The sequence below is a fragment of the Bos mutus genome, chromosome 2 (assembly GCF_027580195.1).
Source record: "Bos mutus isolate GX-2022 chromosome 2, NWIPB_WYAK_1.1, whole genome shotgun sequence".
NCBI classification, from domain to species: domain Eukaryota; kingdom Metazoa; phylum Chordata; class Mammalia; order Artiodactyla; family Bovidae; genus Bos; species Bos mutus.
The window spans coordinates 114,347,111-114,365,414 of record NC_091618.1 but is presented as its reverse complement, the minus strand read 5'-3'; positions in this window follow the sequence as shown (position 1 = coordinate 114,365,414).

The following is an 18,304-nucleotide window of genomic DNA, read 5'->3' as shown; positions in this document are numbered from 1 at the left end:
TATTCCCACAAAAAAGAAATTATGCCATGATAGAGGGGGCTAACCATCACTATAGTCATATCACTACGTATGTATATATGTACGTATCAAATCAACATATTGTACATATTAAGTTGACACAATGTTATATGTCAAATATATTCCATTAATAAAAAAACACACAGGGCCCTGGACTTTCCCCAGATGGAGCTCCTTATTTCAGAACGGATAGCACACCGAAGGGCCCACCCAGCACCACTGGCTAGTCCCTCTTTCCTGATGCTCAGACACTTGGCCTTCCGAGTGCATCTGAACACAAACCACAAAAATAAAAAATAAGACAAAGCAAGGGGCTTTCTCTAAGAATCTTTCCTGCGTGCTTTCAGCTGGGTGTAAAGCCACCCTACGGTTCAGTACTATGCTGTCAACTGACCGAAGACCTGAAAGAAGAAGGCCCAGCTCCCCTTTTCAAATCCTCTCTCAAACTACCTGCTGGGTGACTTTAATTAGTGGACAAACAGCGATTCCCAGAAATGATGCCATCTTTAGTGTGCACAAGGATATAGTTCCTAATGTTTTGTTTTTTTCCCCTCCAGCAGCATATACAACTGTTTCCTACTATTAAATGGTAGGCTAATCTGAATATTAACTATCTGCCAATTTCAACACACCTCTCCCATAAACGTTTCCTTCCTGGGCAGGGAGGAAGCCCAAATGATGTGGTCCTGGCTAGTTCTTTAACTTTGTTTTATGATTGGTGCAGAGCATCTGATTATTTCCAGGTGTTTCAGATTTTTCTCATGGTCTCCTTGTTATTTCTCCCCTCTTTGAGCTCCTTTGGCAATGAATGTGACCGTGAGGTCCAAAGCCATAAAGGATGTGTTCACCACTTCCCTCTTACGTCTGTCTCTTTATTTAACCACAAGTTCACTGTCTTTATCCATGTTAATTCCCTGAGGTATTCACACAGCATTTGTGTTGACTGCCTTAATTTTGATCTTCTCTAATCATTCCCTGCCAGATGGTAGTTAAAGTTTAATGGCCCCAGTAAAAATAGTTCCCTTTCTTCTTTCATCAGTCATGTGCGTTTACTTAGCTAACTGCTAGATGTTCGGAATGAACACAAAGTGACCACCAACAAAATGAATTCAACAAACACATCGGCTTCATACTTTTCATGGTAGCTAAAGAAGTTGCCTGCTATTATCCACTCAGCCATTATCCTTACCTTTTATTGTCTTTCCTTTCCTATTTTGTTAGTTTTCTTTCCTTTTCATGTCCATTCTCAGGTTGTTTGCAAAGTCAGAAGACCATGAGGCCTGGCAGTCATCTGTATGCAACAGTTAAAGTGTGCGGACAGGTCCAGCTCCAACAGCATTAAGTGCTAGAGAGATGACATTTGGCATAGCCAGAGAGCTTTCCTTGCCACGTCCATGGGAGGGGGTAAGTGCCCTTCCTTGTGTTCAGATAAAAAAGCTGAGGTAAGTCTCAGAAGGCCACACAAGAGGCTGGGGTAGAAACTTGGCATTCTTGAGAAACAAAATGAAGAAGCACATAGAACAAATTCATCTCTAGATAAATAATATGACCTTTGTGTCTTTCATGCATCCAACTATCATTCCTGAGCCAACTGGTTCAGAAAAAGCAACTAAATAAGGATGCTATGATAAACCATTTTACAGATGAGGTAACCGAGATGAGTCACATTCCACGGCTTTTGCCAGGCCACACACACACATCTCTACAAGTATCCTATCACTTAAATTTACATTTGACATATTAAAATATGTAGGAGCTATTTTAAACATAAATAAAACTAACCAAACAAAAGATTAGTAGCATTTTTAGAGCAAGCATTCTGGGTGACTTTATATACACACACCACTTAAAGCATATAAAATATAGGACTCTAGGGCGGGGGTCTACAAACTACAGCCTGAAGGCCAAGTTCAGCACACTGCCTGTTTATGTAAATAATGTTTTATAGCACAGCCGCACTCATTCTTTTGCATATTGTTTATGGCTGCTTTCACACTGCAGTGGCCTGGTTGAGTAGCTTTAACAGACTATATGACCTGCAAAGCCTAAAATATTTACTATCTGGCCTTTGTACAAAGAATTTTGCCAATCCCTGCCCAAGACATTATGCATGGCATGTTATTTCTTAATAATTAATTTCTTACAATTTAGGAGTGCTATTGGGTATTGTTGCTCAACACTGCTTAAAATGTTACTTTTAAATAGCATTTCAAATGCAAAAGGATTCTAAACTCATTTACAAAATAATGTCTATCTCAATTGTGCTGACCACCTTTAAGAGTTAGGAAATTACAGATGTTCCCCAACTTCTTGGTAATTTGAGTAGCATCTGATAACCACTATACGTTCTATAGCTGGTAGTATTTTAGAATGTGGGTAAAAGATATCCCAACTACTAATCAAGGTGAAAATCAGTGTTAATGTTTGGCCAGCTTTGTCTTTTGAGTCAAGAACCATAGTTTCTCTGGGCTTTTGCTTCTGTATCTGCAAACTGTTGCTGTGTATTAAATCATCTGTACCTCCCTTGTTCATATTCTCCCCAAAGTTTAAGTCACCTCCCCCTCCCCCAGTCCCCTCCATAAATGTTTCTAAGGCTCTCATGGGAATCCAGTTAGTCCCTGATTTTAAACAGCCCTTGCAGAAAGATTTTATTTCTAAATTTAACCTGAATCTCAGAGTGAAGGAGAGGTGATGCTCTGAAATGAAGAGCAGTTAAGTTACTCTCATGACAAGTAGCTTAACTACTACAATAAAAATGGGAAACTTGTGCCCTTGTGAACCTGAGAACATGTATCCAGTCACAGGACAAAATCTTTCCACAAAGATTTTGAAGGGAGACTTAGGAAATGTAACCGGTTACTTAAAAGATTGTTTTTATGTTAAAACAAGTAAAACCATGTTGTCGAGTAGCATGCGAAAATCAACAAAAATTTTCAAAGTAAAATACGACACGTCAAAGCTCTTTTGCTGATGAGGAAGGTGCTTTAGATTTCACACTTAGAACCTTTCTCTCACCTTACCCTTCACACCAAGAGCTCCATCGCTGGGGAACTTCAAGGGAAAAGTTGGAGAGGCGTTGCCTTACAGAAAGTAAATGCTCATCTTCCACTGTGAAGAAAAGCACTCGTGCCTTTGAGCCAGCATGCCAGAATTTATATTCAGACTTATTACTGTGTCTCAAAACTTCTAACTAGCTCTGAGACGTTTATTTCAACAATAATGTGCATCAGTGAACAATCAGAATGACCCAGATTTATAAATTCCCAGGAGCATGTGTATCTTGTCCTGATGTTTCAATAAATTACTGTGGGTAGAATTCAAGCATCATACATCAACCGAATTATCTCTAAGTTCCCTTCCAAGCAAGGGAGGCAGTGGTAGGAGGTGAGGAATGGAATGAGAATAAACCAGGAGGCTCTGCCGCTAATTCACAGTGTGAACTTAGCCAAGTACAATAACTTTGGGGCCATGGTTTCTCTCTTTTTTTAATTGAAGAGTATTTGATTTATAATGTTGTGTTAGCTTCTGCTGTACAACAAAGTGATTCAGATATATATTTTTCAGATTCTTTTACATTATAGGTTATTATAAGATTCTGAATACAGTACCTGTGCTATATAGCAGGTCTCTGATGTTTATGTATTTTATATACAATAGACTGTATCTGTTAATCCCAAACTCCTGATTTATCTCTCCCCACTCCCCCAACCCCTTTGGTAACCATAAATTTGTTTTCTATGTCTGTAAGTCTTTCTGTTTTGTAAATAAGTTCATTTGTATCATTTTTTAGATTCTACATATAAGTGATACCATACGATATTTATTTTTCTGTCTGACTTTATTTAGTATGATAATCTCTAGGTCCATCCATGTTGCTGCAAATGGCGTTACTTCATTCTTTTTTATACGAGCCATGATTTCTTTATCTGGGAATGAGAGGTTGGAACTAGAGGCAAGCCCACATGGGCCAAAGATGAAATTCTTAGTAAATTATAACTGCTATGAAAATATTGTTTGTATCATCTTCAATTCACTGTCCTATGTCTGGCAGTTACAAAAACTTGTTACATTATTTTCTATATTTCCTAAATAGTGAAAATTACTATTATTATATTCTACTACTCCTAATTCCCTAGTTTAGTAATGTGAGTAATAAACACCATGAACAAAGCAAGTATCAGAAAATAACTTGAAACAGAGGTGAAAAAAAAGATGATTACAAATCTAAAGGGGCTGCTGTAATCAAACTCAACAACAAAAAGGCTTAAGAAGCAAGGAAGTTTATTTCTGTCAAATGACAGTCACAGGTGGATGGGTGGCTTTGTTCAAAGACTGTGGCTGATGGCAGCTCTCCCTCTGTCATATGAGGCACCAAGGCCATATTTGTTGTTGCCATTCCTGCCCCCAGGAAGTCCAGAGCCAGGAATTTGTTAGAGGCAAGCTGCTAACCTCGCTTCTACCCACCTTCCGTTGGCAAGAGTTTAACCACACACCCACTGACTACAAGGGGGAAGTCTCATCCTGGCCACAGCTCCATTATTACAAAGGAGAAGGAGGATAGAGAATCCTTAGGATCGTTGAAATGAAAGAAAGCTGAAGAGGCAGCCTAGTCAGTTACTCAGTGTATAAAAGGTATATATTTAGAAAGTGAAAGAAAGTGAAGGAAAGTGAAGTCGCTTAGTCGTGTCCAACTCTTTGTGACCCCGTGAACTGTAGCCCACCAGGCTCCTCCATCCATGGGATTCTCCAGGAATACTGAAGTAGGTTGCCATTTCCTTTTCCAGGGGACCTTCCCAACCCAGGGATCGAACCCAGGTCTCCTGCATTGCAGGCAGAGGCTTTAACCTCTGAGCCACCAGGGCAGACCCCATATATTTATGTATATTACAAATATATTTATACCATATATTTATAGAAGTTTTAAATATTTTGATATTTCATATTTGATATATGAAATACCTAGATATGGATAAAAGTTCTAATAATAAAACAAATTAGTGGTACTCACCCACATTTTAACAAACCTTAGAATGTGTATAGTTGAAGATCTCCAAGTCTTTCTCTTCTTACCAGGGGGACTATACCTCTGAATTTAGTGTGAAATCTTCCCTTCTGTGTGCTTTTTTAAAAATTTTACTGCATTTTTAAATCAAAGAATATAAAGAATAATTCTGTGTTTCTTTAACTTTACACAGAGTGGTATGACACTATGTCTGTCATAATACAGCTTGTTTTCCCTCCAAATTGTGTTCTTTAGATGTATCCATGTTGATAGCATAAACTTAGTTCCTTCATTTTGACTGCTATTTGGTATTTGTGTGACTGCAGCTTGTTTCTGAATTTCTATTAGTGGAAATAATAGAGTATCTTTGTGGACAAAGGCAAGAATTATGCTAGAGTTTTATAGTTAAAGTAGCCACTAGCCACTGTGTAGCCATATGGCTACTTAAATTAATTAAAATCAATTAAATTAATTAGAATTAATCATATAAAAATTTGATTTTAATTCTGCAGTCACACTATCCACATTTCAAGTGCTAAGTAGCCACACAAGGCTAGTGGCTAGCACATTAGAGGGTCCAGCCATCCTCACAGAAACTTCTATTGGACAACATTGCTCTAAAGTATATATGAAGCAGTGGACTTACTGACTTGTGGGGTATGCATAGCCTCAGTTTTGGGGTGTTTTTTGTTTGTTTTTTTTTACTTTTTGGCCACACCACACAGCATGGGATCTTAGTTCTCCAAGCAGGGATCAAACCAGCACCCTCTACCATGGAAGTGGGGAGTCTTAAACCACTGGACCACCAGGGAAGTCCCCATAGCCTCAATTTTAATCTGGAGAAGCAAATGGCAACCCACTCCAGTATTCTTGCCTGGAAAATCCCATGGAAGGAGGAGCCTGGTAGGCTACAGGCCATGGCGTTGCAAGACATTGCCAAATTGCTTTATGCATCAGTCAAGACTCTTAGTTATAAGCAACAGAAAGCTGTTATGGGTCATTAAAACAAGAAAAATAATTTTTAAAAGAATGTTGGACAGCTTACAGAAACTCAGGGAGGACTTGAGAACCAACTTGAAGGTAAACTACCTAATATCAAACCATGGTAAAATAAAAAGTAAAGTATATTAGTCTCTCAGTTGTGTCCAACTCTTTGTGACCCCATTGACTGTAGCCCACCAGGCTCCTCTGACCCTTGAATTCTCCGGGCAAGAATACTGGAGTGGGTTGCCATTTCCTTCTCCAGGACATACCCTCAACCCAGGATCAAACTCCTGCATTGCAGGCAGATTCTTTACCGTCTGAGACACCAGGGAAGCCCCATTAAACCATGGAACTGATCTAATAAGGACAATGCTGCTCTGCTTAAAGTCTTGGGTACCACCCCTTTTATTTCCAAATGACTCATGCTTGATACTCCTGCTATTTCTAGGACTATAGTCATTCCCACATCTGGAAACTTCATAGGTGCTGTCTCTGCTGCCACCTTCACGACAAGGGCTCCACTTGGTCCCAGATTTTTAACATCATTTTCAAACTCAAAGTTTGGAGTTGATGCATCTGTTTGGCAGACTGGATCAAACACCTGCATCCCATCTTTACAGAAGGCGAGGAAGGCAAGTATCTTGTGACTTTTCATTTCTAGGAGTTGTGCAAGTTTTCAGACTTACTAGCTATTACCCAGTGGTTTCCAAAGTGGATATGGAAATTTTAATTCCTACCATCTCAAGGAACAGTTCCCATTTCTCCACAAAGTTTCCAACATATGGTGTCATCTAGCATTTTAATGTTTGCCAAACTAATTGTTGCACAAAGATGTCTCAATGTGATTTTAATTTGCATTCTTTTGATTAAGTAGTAAAACTGAGCCTCTCAATGTGTCTCATAATCATTAGAGTTTGTTCTGAAAACTGCCTATTTATCTATCTTTTTGCCCATTTTTAGGTTGACTTTTGGCTTTTTCTTATTAATATTAATAACTTTTTATATATTTGATTTTTTAAAGTTCTAGGCACTAAATACCTCTTCCCAGGTGGTAGATTGTCTTTTCAATTTAAAAAAATTTCTTATTCTGGAAATCTTTAAGCATATATAAAATAGAATGATATAACGAATCCCAATGTACCCATCACTGAGCTCATCAATTTTGTTTCAGCTATTGCTGTTCTCTCCAACAGTAGGTTATTTAGAGGAAAATTTTCAGATACGATATTACTTGTTGCATAGAATCTCTGAAGGAAAGAATTCTTTGTACAACCAGATCCATAATACCATCATCAACCTAATAACATGCGGAAAACAAAGTCCCGATATCATCAAAATTGTCCGGTTAATGTTCAAATTTCCCTAATTGCTTTATAAATGTTTCCAGTTGTTTGGGTCAACATCCAAATAACCAATTATAATCAATATCCAGTAGTTAATATTCAACAACTGTGACAGTTTGGTTAATGTGTCTCAAGTATACTTTAATCTGCAGATTTTCTTCCATTCCATACTTCTCTCTCTCTCTGCCCTCTCCCCTCCCCTCTCCCTCTCTCTCTTAATTTCTTGGAAATGTTTTTGTTATTGTTGAAGAAGGCAGGTTTTGGTCTTATAGAGTTTCTAAGGTTGGAATTTTGTTGTTTGAATCTATGTGGTATACTGTAACGTGTTCCTCTGTCCCTTATATTTTCTATAAACTGGTAATTATATTGAGACACTTGAGTAGACTCACCTGTTTTATGGAAAGATAACTTCATTGACAGTGTAGTGTAATTCCATCAATAAGTACCTAACATTTAGCTCTGTCTCTTTTTGAGATGCTAACAACAATTGCCCAGGTCCATTAATTCAATATGGATTGCAAAATAGTGATATTCTAATGATACTTGTCCAGTTTCTTTTGTTAGCTGATATACTTCTATTAAAAAAATAAAACACAGAACAGAAAAAACTTCCCCTTATGAACTGTTGATATCATGAGGTACAGTTCATTTAGAACAGACAAGATAAATGCTATTTTCCCTGTAACACTTTTTAATATCATAAGTTAGTTCCCTAGACTCCTACAAACAGGAAGAGGTTGTAGACTCTAAATACTGTTTTCTACTGAACAAAACAAAGATCCTTAGAGAACTGGCTTTCTCCTGACCTGGAACAGGAAATGTATAGTGTGAGTCTGCACGTCACAGTGAGGAAAGTGAGGAAGCTCTAGAGTTGGATAGAGTTGCATCAGTAGTGCTTAGGAGCCAACTTGAAAGGTTTCCATGACAGAAGAATAATCATTAAAGGATTAAAACACAATTTATATACTAAAATTCACAAGTTAATAATGATACCAAACAAAACACTCTTTTCATATGTCTAATGGTGTTCTTTTTTGATCAGATATTTTTTTAACCTGAATATAGTCAGATTCATTCACATTTTTCTAATCATGACTTCCATCCAGACCCCTTTATGGTTAGCTTCACCACTATAGATGAATGGGGCTTCTTTCTAGGTCCTGTTTGAAATATCCCAGTCAAAGGCTCTGGAACATTATTCTCACTCTTCAAGCCAATCAACATAGCCAAATAGATGAAGACTTATGACTGGTCAAGTTTTGGCAGGTGGAGTAAGGTGGGGGAAAGGCTCTTACCAGAAGGGAAAGTAGAGAACAAAAAAATAGTAACAAAGAGGAAGTAGAGGAAGGGAAAAGGAGATCTTTTCTGAACACACAGTTTACCTATAGCCCCATCCTTAATGATGTGTTTAATTCGCAGCCAAGAATCTTATTCAGAGGTTCCTAACCAAAAACACTTGACCCTGAGCGATGATAGACTAGATTTTGATTCACAAGTCAACCTGCAGGTGTCCATCTTTAAATGAGTCTTGCCAGCTATCTCTTACCTGAACCTGTTATGGCTCTTGTGTTTCAATGAGGACTATTCCTGTTGGGTATTACAAGATACAAAAAGGTTACACAGTTGCATGATTTTGTCTAACTTCACTGTGACATTTATGAGATTGCTTCTTGACAGTGACCATGGCCAGAGTCCCTCTGATAAATTAATTTTGTCTTATACCATCCTTAATTATTCTCTTCAGAGGCTCAGGCACTTCAGAATTTACTGGTATTAATTCACCCCAATAAAAAATCTTTTTTTTTATTTAGCTTCACATTCATTGTGCTTCTTAAAGTCAATTTTATCATCAGAACTTCCGAAATTGCCAAAGTACGAAGATGAATGTCAGAATGTCAAGGGTTTTTTAATGAATTCTGACAAGACAGAAAAGGTCAAAGCAGATTTCTTCAACATGTTCAGATGTCCTGATTATAAAGATTTTTATAAGAGTATTTAGGCTATTCCTCAAAATGACTGCAGAATTCTGCTATACTTGATGGGTTAAATTTTGCCTGGAATACTCTTCTCTCTAGGGCCCCCACCTTCTGCCCTGCTAGCCTCCTCATCCTGCTCTTGGTTGTGATAGCATGTGTAAGAAGTCTTTTCAGGACCCCAAGATATAGCCAGTTGCCCCTTCTAATATCCTCTTCATGCTCAGCCTTTACCTCTATTATAGCACTAAGTTGTAATTACACTATATTGTAATTGCCTGTTAACTTAACTTTTTCACTGTAAGACCAGCTTCCTGGGGCCAAAGACTGAACCTAGAATGAAGCACCCCCAAGGCTAGCACAACATCTACAAAAAGTACTGTGCATTTGTAAGATTAAATGACATTCTCAAAACGACCTGTACTCTTTATAAAAGTGTCAAGGCCATGAAAGACTGAGAAACTATCCCAGATTGGAAGAGATTGAGAAGCCTTGACTCTAATCCTGTTTTGGATCCTGAACCCAGAAAAGGAACATTAATGAAACAACTGGCAAAATTTGAGTAAGCCCATAGGCTGGTGAATAGTATTTAATAAATGTTAATCTCCTGGTTTTAGTCACTGTACTGTGGTTTTGTAAGATAACATTTGGGATAGGTTAAACTTGAGAGCTTTTATAGCCCTAGGTGCCTCAAATGCCAAGTTATTACCAAGTTCTTAGCAGTTTAATTAATAAATGGTGTTCATGACCACAATCTTATGTAATCCTTTCTTTGCTATTTACTCTTGAGCTTTGTTCCATTCACTTTCAGATTATTTCAGATTATTATTAGATTTAGTGATCACTCCCTGAGTGCCTGCTGTGTGCCAGGCACAGTGATAAGAACTTAGGGTAGATGCAGATGTGGTAAGATGTGATCCTTGTCCTCAGAGAGGAGTGTGAGTCACAGAAGAAATCTAAGCAAAAAGCAAATGAAGGGTAGTGGTACAGTGAGAAATGTGCAATTCTTCCCCAAATACCAAATCAGGACAAGACTTGGAGGGCATCAAGCTAAGTAAAATAAGTCAGATAAATACAGCATGATCTCATATGTGGAATTTTTTTTAAAAAGAGCTTATAGATACAGAGAACAGATTAGTGGTTGCCAGAGGCAAGGGCGTGATGACTGTAGCCTACCAGGCTCCTCCATCCATGGGATTTTCCAGGCAAGAGTACTGGAGTGGGTTGCTGTCTCCTTCTCCAGGGGATCTTCCCAACCCAGGGATGAAACCCGGGTCTCCCGCATTGTAGGCAGATGCTTTACTGTCTGAGCCACCAGGGAAGTCCAGTGAAGGGGTAAAAAGATACAAATTTCCAGTTATAAGATAAATAAGTCTTGGGGACACAATATATCGCATGGTAACTATTGGTAATAAGATTGTTATTCTTGTTGCTAGTAGTGTCTGACTCTTTGTGATCCCACGGAATGTAGCCACCAGGCTCTTCTGTCCATGGGATTTCCCAGGCAAGAATACTGGAGTGGTTGCCATTTCCTTCTCTAGGGAATCTTCCTGATCCAGGGATAGAACCTGTGTCTCCCACAATGGCAGGAGGATTCTTTACCACTGAACCACCAGGGAAGCTCTTATAGCTAATAATAATGTATTGTTTATTTGAAAGTTACTGAGAGAGTTGATCTTAAAAGTTCTCATCACAAGAAAAAAATTTTTAACTATGTGTGGTGATAGATATGAACTAGACTTATTGTGTGATCTCTTCACAACATATACAAGTATCAAATCATTATGTTGTACACCTAAAGATAATATAATTTATATGTCAATTGTACCTCAATTAAAAAAAAAAAATAAGCCAGTGCAGAAAAGTGCTGACTTTCCTGAGAGGACAGAGGCTTCCCCAAAGAGGTAATATGTAAACTGGGTCTTGAGAATAAATCAGGATTTACCAGCAGACAAAAGTGGGAAGAACATTCCAGGTACAACATGTATAGGATCTCAGATGTGAGAAACAGCAAAGTGAGTTCAGTATAGCTAAAATAAAAAGCATCCACAGAAGAGTGGATTCCTTTTTAGTAGCTTTATTGGGATATAATTCACATCTCATAAAATTCACCCATTTAAAGGGTACACTTCGGTGGTTTTTAGTATAGTCACAAAGTTGTACAACTATCATCACTATCTAATTTTAGGATATTTCATTAGCCCCTAAATGAAATACCATACCAGTTAGCAATCACTTCCCATCCCCACTTCCCACACCCCAGCCCAAGCAACCACTAATCTACTTTCTGCCTCCACAGATTTGCCTGTTCTAGGCAGTTCATATTACAGAATCATACTGTACATGGTCTTTTGTGGTTCTTTCATTTACCATAATGTGTTCAAGTTTCATCTGTTCTGTAGCATAGATTAGTACTTTATTCCTTTTTGTTGCCAAGTAATACTCCAGCGTATGGATACATCACATTTTGCTTATGGACATTTGGGTTGTTCCCACTTTTTGGCTGTTATTAAGAATGCTGGTATAAGCATTAATGTTTTTATATAGGCATCCTTTTTCATTTCTCTTGAATATAGATTTAGAAGTTGAATTGCTGGGTTTTATGATACTCTGTTTACTTTTTGAGGAATTATCAGTCTTCCAGAGTGGCTGCACCATTTTATTAGTACATTCCCACCAGCTGTATATGAAGATTCCAAATGCTTTACAACTTCACACTTCTTATTGTCTGTCTTTCTTATTATAGCCATGCTAGTGGGAGTGAAGTGGCATATTAAGCTTTCTAAGGCCTGCTGTAACAAATTACCACAAACTGGGTAATTTATTTATATATTTATTTTTTATTTTATTTTATTTTTAACTTTTTACAATATTGTATTGGTTTTTGCCATACATCAAAATGAATCCATACAGGTATACATGTGTTCCCCATCCTGAACCCCCCTCCCTCCTCCCTCCCTATACGATCCCTCTGGGTCGTCCCAGTGCACCAGCCCCAAGCATCCAGCATCGTGCATTGAACAACAAGTGGTGCTGGGAAAACTGGTCAACCACTTGTAAAAGAATGAAACTAGAACACTTTCTAACACCATACACAAAAATAAACTCAAAATGGATTAAAGATCTAAACGTAAGACCAGAAACTATAAAACTCCTAGAGGAGAACATAGGCAAAACACCCTCCGATATACATCACAGCAGGATCCTCTATGACCCACCTCCCAGAATATTGGAAATAAAAGCAAAAATAAACAAATGGGACCTAATTAAGCTTAAAAGCTTCTGCACAACAAAGGAAATTATAAGCAAGGTGAAAAGACAGCCTTCAGAATGGGAGAAAATAATAGCAAATGAAGCAACTGACAAGCAACTCCTGCAGCTCAATTCCAGAAAAATAAATGACGCAATCAAAAAATGGGCCAAAGAACTAAATAGACATTTCTCCAAAGAAGACATACAGATGGCTAACAAACACATGAAAAGATGCTCAACATCACACATTATCAGAAAAATGCAAATCAAAACCACTATGAGGTACAATTTCATGCCAGTCAGAATGGCTGCAATCCAAACTGGGAAATTTAAAGCAAGAGAAATTTATTCTTTCACGGTTTTGGGTACAAGAAGTCTTTAATCAAAATGTCAGCAAGGTCATGCTTTCTCTAAAGCCTCTAACAGAAAACCATATCCTTCTCTTAGTTTCTTGTGTTGCCAGTAATCCTTAGCATTCCTAGGCTTGTAGGTACATCACTTCAATCTCGGACTCTCTCATCACACAGTGCTCCCCTGTGTCTTTCTTTTATCCAATCATATTTGTTTACTACTACTACTAAGTCACTTCAGTTGTGTCCGACTCTGTGCGACCCCATAGACGGCAGCCCACCAGGCTCCCCCGTCCCTGAGATTCTCCAGGCAAGAACACTGGAGTGGGTTGCCATTTCCTTCTCCAATGCATGAAAGTGAAAAGTGAAAGTGAAGTCTCTCAGTCATGTCCAACCCTCAGCGACCCCATGGACTGCAGCCTTCCTGGCTCCTCCGTCCATGGGATTTTCCAGTCAAGAGTACTGGAGTGGGGTGCCATTGCCTTCTCTGATATTTGTTTAGGACCCACCCTAATCCAATACAGTCTCATCTTGAGCTGACTGCATCTGCAAATAAGACTCTATTTGCAAATAAGGTCATAGTCACAGGTTTCAAAGTTAGGACTTCATGTCTTTTGGGAGGACACAATTTAACCTACAAGTTATATCACATTTCCCAAGTGGCAAATATTGCTTAGCATCTTTTCATGTGCTTTTACTGACCACTTATATGTATATATTCTTTGGAGAAATGTCTATTCAAATACTTTGCCAATTTTTAACTAAGCTATCTATCTTTTTATTCTTGACTTGTAAGAATTCTTCATATATTCTGGACCTTTATCAGATATTTGATTTATATTTTCTCCCATTCTGTGAGCTGTCTTTTCATTTCTTGATATTGCTCTTTGAGACCCAAAAGGGTTCAACTTTGATGAAGTTGAGTTTACCTATTTTTCCTTTTGTTACTTGGGCTTTGGTGTAATATCTAGAAACTATTGACTTATTCAAGGTCGTACAGATTTATGCCTTTTTTTTTCTTCTTATAGTTGTATAATATCTTACATTTCAGTTTCTGATCTCTTTTGAGTTAAATGTATATGACATGTGATACGGATCCAAATTCATCTTTTGCAGGGGTATAGCCTGTTATCCCAGCACCATTTGTTGAAAATTATATTCTCCCCCCATTAATTTTCTGGACACCATTGCAATGTGAGTTAAATGTATGGACTTGTTTCTGGACTCAGTTCTCCTTCATTAATCTGTGCGTCTATCCTTTTGTTGGCACTACTATCTTGATTACTGTGGATCTGAGATCTGGAAGTGTGAAACCTCCAACTTTATTCCTATTTTTTAAAATTGCTTTAGTTCTTTTTTTTTTTTTAAGCTGTGCTGCAGCCATGTGTGATCTTAGTTCCCTAACCCCTGCAGTGGAAGGGCAGAGTCTTAACCACTGAACTGCCTGGGAAGTCCATGATTATTCTGAGTCTCTTGCATTTTTTTTTTAAAATTTTGGCTGCACTGGGCCAAAATATTAGTTCCCCAACCAGGGATAAAATCCACATTTTCATATGAAATATAGAGTCAAATTGTCAATTACTGCAAAAAGCTAACCAGGATTTTTATAGGGATTGTGTTGAATCTGGCAATTCAATTAAGGGAGTATTGCCATCTTAACAACAGTAAGTCACCAATCCATGTGTACAGATGTTTTTTCTATTTATTTAAATATTCTTTAATTTGTTTCAACAATATTCTGTGGTTTTCAATGTGAAAATCTGACATTTCTTTTGTTAAATTTATCTTACATGTTTTATTTTTTGTTATTCTAAATGAAATTGTTTCTTAATTTCATTTTCATATTGTTCATTGCTAGTATGTAGATTTATTTTGTATATTGATCTTATATCTTGCTATTTGAATTCATTTAAATAGCTTTCTTTTTAGTGGATCCCATAGGTTTTTATATATATAGACTATGTCACCTACAAATTGAGATACTTTTACTTCTTTCTTTCCAATCTGTGTGCCTTTTATTTCTTTGTCTTGCCTAATTGAGTGAAATAGGAGAGTGAAAAAGTTGGCTTAAAGCTCAACATTCAGAAAACTAAGATCAAGGCATCTGGTCCCATCACTTCATGGGAAATAGATGGGGAAACAGTGCAAACAGTGGCTGACTTTATTTTGGGGGGCTCCAAAATCACTGTAGATGGTGATTGCAGCCATGAAATCAGAAGACACTTACTCCTTGGAAGGAAAGTTATGACCAACCTAGACAGCATGTTAAAAAGCAGAGACATTACTTTGTCAACAAAGGTCTGTCTAGTCAAGGCTATGGTTTTTCCAGTAGTCATGTATGGATGTGAGAGTTGGACTATAAAGAAAGCTGAGTGCTGAAGAATTGATGTTTTTGAACTGTAGTGTTGGAGAAGACTCTTGAGAGTCCCTTGGACTGCAAGGAGATCCAACCAGTCCATCCTAAAGGAGATCAGTCCTGGGTGTTCACTGGAAGGACTGATGCTGAAGCTGAAACTCCAATACTTTGGCCACCTCATGTGAAGAGCTGACTCATTTGAAAAGACCCTGATGCTGGGAAAGATTGAGGGCAGGAGAAGAAAGGGACAGCAGAGGATGAGATGGTTGGATGGCATCACCGACTCAATGGACATGGGTTTGGGTGGACTCCGGGAATTGGTGGTGGACAGGGAGGCCTGGAGTGCTGCAATTCATGGGGTTGCAAAGAGTCGGACACGACTGAGCGACTGAACTGAACTGAAATGCTAAATGGAAGGGGTGAGAGTAGATATCTTTATCTTGTTTCTGATCTTAGCAGGGAAGCATTCAGTCTTTTCACCACTAAGTATGATACAGTTGTAGATTTTTCATAAGTCCCCTTTATCAGATTGAAAATTTTTTCTTCTATTTCTAGTTTGTTAAGTTTTTTGTTAAGAAAAATTGTTGGATTTTGTCAATTGCTTTTTCTATGACTACTGTGATAATCATGTGAGTTTTGTCCTTTATTCTAGAATATTGTGTATCTGTGTTTATTCTTCTTTAAATGCTTGAAATTCATCAGTGAAATCATCTGATCCTGGGCTTTTCTTTGTGAGAAGTTTGTTTTGTTTTTTCTTTTTTTTTGTCTTTTGATTACTGTTTCAGTCTTTCTACTTATTATAGATCTATCCAGGTTTTCTATTTCATCTTGACTCCATTTTAATATTTTGTGTCTTTCTAGGAATTTGTCCTTTTCACTAGGTTATACAATTTGTTGGCATATGACTGTTCATGGCATATCTTTGTAATCCTTTGGATTTTTTTAAGTTATGTTCCCTCCTATCCCTGATTTTAGCAAGCGGAGTCTTTCTCTCTCTCAGTTTAGCTAAAGAACTGTCTGTCTTGTTAATCATTTCAAGGACAAACTTTTTCAGTTCATTGATTTTTTTCTGGTTTTCTTGTCTTTATTTCATTTATGTCTTCCCTAATATTTATTATTACTTTCTTTTTTTTTTTCCTTGGGGTTTAGTTTCCTATTCTTTTTCAGTTTCTTAAAGTGAAAAGTTAGGCCATCTATTAAGATCGTTCTTCTTTTTCACCATGGCCATTTATAACTCTATATTTATCACTTTAACTGCATCCCATATATTTTGATATTTGTACTTTCATTCCCATTCATCCCACCTACTTTCTAATTTTGTTTGTAATTTCTTTTCTGATCCATTGGTTATTTAGGACTGTTTAATTTTCATATACTTGTGAATTTCCCAAGTTTTCTTCAGTTGTTGTTTTTTTAAGATTTTCCCCTGTGTACAACAGGCACTTTATTTGTGATTGCAATGCAATTATACCAGGGGTGTGCAAACAAAAAGGGAGGAAGAGAAAGTCCAAGAGAGTGGGATCCTGGGATGAGCAAGACAAGAAGCAAGACATCATTGGGATGTAGCAAAGGGAGGCTAGAAAACCCCTTGAGTTCAACAAGTTTAGCACAGAATCCCCAGTGTGCAAAGACTGGGCACAGGAACTCAATTTGCTAGGGTATCCATCACCCTCTACACATCCCTCCCTCCTCCAAAATGTCCCTAGGTTAGATTCCATTTCTTTCCTCCATTACAAAGAAATCTGTCAATAGCTGACTCCTTCAACATTTTCATTATAATAAACACCCATTTTGAAAGCCACCTAGATTCACAAAACCTCAGCTTTGCCCAGATATCTTTATGTTATTAGAGTCTAAGCAAAAATGCCAAAGTAGTGCTTCTTTTCTTGAAGTGCCTCTCATCTGAGGAGTTATTTTTCTCAATAGGCTATTTTACTGTTTTGAACAGTTTTACACTTAGTGTCCCACAAAGAACAGATAAGTCATGGAAAAGTGCAAGACCATATCCCTTATCTGAAAACCTGGAGGTCAAATGTGCTTTAGAGGTCAGATATGCCTCAAAATTCAGACCTTGTGATTCTATACCAGTCATGAAACACCCGGTGAAAACCAAAATCTCCCCTCCAGTAATACATATCACTAGGGGCCATTTCCTTGGAGTGGATAATCAGGGACCACAATGTGAATTCATGGCACCTCCCACAAAGGCAGCAGCAGTCAGGCAGGTGGGATGCATCTTTTGTCCTCCTCCTCCACCCTCCCACCCCCTAATCCCCCACCTCCCTGGTCTCCCACAGAGAGTAAAGCGCTGGAGCCTGAGGGCAGACTGAGACCTGTGGTTGATTTTTAATTTAATTCCATTATGGAATTAAACCATATCAACCTACTTGATGTGGTTTCAGTCCTCTTAAATTTACTAAGACAGAAGAATGGACTCTGAGTCTCAAAAGAGATGGAGAACTTGCAAAGGGTTTTAATCAAGATGTAAGCAGTTACTTTATGTTATAGAAAAGTCACTCTGGAAGAAGTGCAAAGTGTGCACGAGAGGATGACATGGAGGAGGAAAGGCCCGTCAAAAGGCTATTGAAAATTGTTCAGACAGGATGTTCCTAGACTGAGGCTGTGATAAGGAAAAGAATAAATGAACCAAAATTATACTCAGGAAAAATTGTCACTAAAGATGAGAATAATTATCTAGAAGGAGGACATCTAAAATGACTCTTGGGATTCTTGGGGCAGTGGAACTGCTCTGCATAATACTATAATGGTGGATAATGCCATTATACATTTGTCCAAACCCATGGAATGTACACCAGGAGTGAGCCCTGATGTAAATTATGGACTCTAGATGATAATCCAGTGTAATGTGACAAATGTTTTGTTTTGGTGCAAAACACTGGTAGTGAAGGAGGCTACAGAGTGTATGGTGATGGAGGTAATATGAGAGCTCTTAATTTTGCTATGAACACGAAGCTGCTCTAAAAAATAGTTTATTTTAGAAGAAAAAAAATGGTTTAAATAAAATA